At 37.1% G+C, this 3,074-nt stretch overlaps 1 pseudogene; it reads right to left on the bottom strand.

The window, feature by feature from the left end:
- Nucleotides 1–1,272, bottom strand: part of LOC102868667 — a 3,752-nt pseudogene extending 2,480 nt beyond the window's left edge.
- Nucleotides 1,273–3,074: the final 1,802 nt, after the last annotated feature.

Genomic DNA, 3,074 nt, shown 5'->3' with positions numbered 1-3,074 from the left:
GTCTGGAGAACATTATGCTGAGTGAAATATCCCAGTCACAAAAGGACAAATATTACATGATGCCACTGTTGTAGAATGGGACTAACCTTGGGGTTGGGGAGAGAATGAGTAAGATGGGTTCAATAATGTATATTGCACTGAAACAGAGGAGGGAGAAAACTATTTAAAAGAGATATGTGACTAGGTAAAAAAAAAAGAAACAACTTGATGGCACATAACAACAATAACAACAAGTGGATGTAAGTTGCATAAAGGGAACAATGAATTCCAAGTCCAAGAGCTTTTATCATATGTGTTATCAGAAAACCACGGTTCTCTTATCAGCTTTATTAAAGGGAACCTATAAATATTAGCAATAATAAAAAGGACAAAATATTGAGAGATACATGAAGGGTGTACTCCAAGGATGTGGCCTATCTCCATACCTTTTCCATTTATATGCAGAACAGATTATCTGACAGGCTGGGCTCTGTGAGGAGAAATGTGACATCAGGATTGGTGGAAGATCTATCAACAATCTGCATTATGCAGATGACACAACCCTGCTTGCTGAAACTGAGGAGGACCTGAAGAGCTTGCTGCAGAGGGTCAGGGACTGCAGCCTCCAATATGGATTGAAGCTGAACATCAAGAAAACAAAGATTCTCACCACTGGACCCATTGGCAGCATCATAATAGATGGTGAAGAGATGGAGATTGTTAATAGATTGGAAGTTAATAAAAATGAGGAGCAATTGCAAATATCCTTTAAAAATTGAAATGTGGGATGTACACAATATAAATACATGAAAAATACATGTAAAAAATTAAATGGAACACTTGAAGGTTGGCATTCTATTCATTAGTGAGATGTGATAGACTGGCACTCTGAATCAGACATGCTGGGAATTAAAAACAGGAAGAATCATGTTGCATTCATAGTTTAAAGGACAATTTGAAGTCCTATCCTAAACTACAATGTTGTGAGTGATACGATACAATCCATATGCATACAATATGACTGTTACTCAAATATATGCATCAAAAGCTAAAGTCAAAGATGAAGAAATTGAGGAATTTACCTTTTTTCTGTCTCAAATGGACTAAACATGTAGGCAGAATGCATATGTGCAAGGTCAAATTGAGGCTGAAGGAAATAAAAATAAGTCTCAAAGAACCAAAGTATGACCTTGAGTCTGTCCCACCTGAATTTTAAAATCATCCTAAGAATAGTTTGAGGTATTTAACACCAATGATCAAAGACCAGAGGACTTGTGGGATGGTACCAGGCATTATTCATGAAGAGAGCAAAAAAGTCATTACTAAGACAAGATAGAAAAAACCCAAATGAATGTCAGAAGAGACTCTGAAAATTGCACTAGAGCACTGAGCAGTCAAAAGGCAGGGGAGACATGTTAAAGTAAAAAGAAAAAAAAAAAAAGAAAGAAAACTGAACAGATTTCAAAGGACAATTCAACAAGATAAACCAAAGTATTACACCAGAATGTGAGAGAGCTGGAATTGGAAACTAAAAATGAAAGAACTTAAAAAAAAAATAATAAAATTCAAGTCTCAAGTTGTAATAAAAAGAGGTGGTATGGGCAAAGCATTCAGTGATCCAGGAAACATCAAAAGAAGATAGAAGGAATACACAGAGTCATTGTACTAAAAAGAATCAATTGACATGAAAATGTTTCTGGAAGTAGCAAAGGATCAAGAACCAATAGTAACAAAGACCTCCAGCTGCACTGAAGGCATTGACCAAAAAAATAAGGCTCAAAGAATCAATGGGATACAAGTTGACATGTTTCCAGTAAAAGATGTAGTCCTGGACATGCTCACCAGTCTATACCAGGAAATTTGGAGGACATGTGCCTAGAAAAATGACTAGAAGAGATTCATACTTGTTTCCATTCCCAAGAAAGGTGATGCAACAGAATGTGGAAATTATCTAACCATATATTTAGTATCACATGCAAGAAAAATATTACAGAAGATCATCCAAAAACAGCTAAAACAGCACATAGATAGAGAACTGCCAGACATTCAAGCTGGATTTCGAAGAGGCCAGAAATATCATTGCTGATGCCAGATCTATCCTGTCTGAATACAGAGAATATCAGAGGAACGTCTCTGTTTCATTGACAATGCAAAGGCATTTGACTGTGTGGATCATAACAAATTATGACTAACTTTGAGAAGAATGAAATTTCCAGAGTACCTTATGATGCTCATAGGAAACCTGTACCTAGACCAAAAATCTATTGTCTAAACAGACCAAGGGAACACTGAATGGTTTAAAATGAAGAAAGATGTGCATGCATCAGGGTTGAAACCTTTCTCCATACATTTTCAGTCTATATGCTGCACAAATCATTCAAGAACCTGGACTATGAAGAAGAATATGGCATCAGGATCAGAGAATAACTCATCAATAAACCTGTATTGTGCAGATGACTCAACCTTGCTTGCTCAAAGTGAAGAGGACTTCAAATGCTAGTCACAGAAGATCAAAGACAAGAACCTTCAATATTAATTATATCTCAAGATCAAGAAGGCAGAAGTTCCCACCACTGAACCAATGATCATGGCAGCATAATGAGAGATGGAAAATAGATTGAAATTGTCAATGATTTCGTCAACATTGGACCCACAGTTAATACATTTAGTACTTTGCATTGGGCAAGTCAGCTCTCAGGGACTTCTCCAAAGTACTGAGAAGCAGTGATGCCAGTTTTAAGGCTAAGATGTGCCTGATTCTGGCCATAGTCTTTTCAGACATTTGCAATCCACCTGAGAGCTAGAAAATGAATAAGGATAACAGAAGAATAATTGATGCCTTTGAGGTGTGGTGTTGGAAAAGAGTACTAAATCCCATGGAAGGATAAAAGAACAAAGAGATGTCTTGGAGAAAGTGCTGCCAGAGTACTCCTTGGAGGCAAAATGGTGAAGCTTGTTCTCTCTTTTTTTTTTTCTTTTTTTATTTTAATTTGTGTTGCCATTGTTGTTGTTATGTGCCGTCGAGTCACCTGCGACTCATAGCAACCCTATGTACAACAGCCCTAAACTCCGCTCTGTCCTATGCCAATCGCACT

The sequence above is a fragment of the Elephantulus edwardii genome, unplaced genomic scaffold, assembly GCF_000299155.1.
Source record: "Elephantulus edwardii isolate Elephantulus edwardi_28Jun2011 unplaced genomic scaffold, EleEdw1.0 scaffold00075, whole genome shotgun sequence".
Taxonomy (NCBI): Eukaryota; Metazoa; Chordata; class Mammalia; order Macroscelidea; family Macroscelididae; genus Elephantulus; species Elephantulus edwardii.
This window is presented reverse-complemented; position numbering and strand designations above follow the sequence as displayed.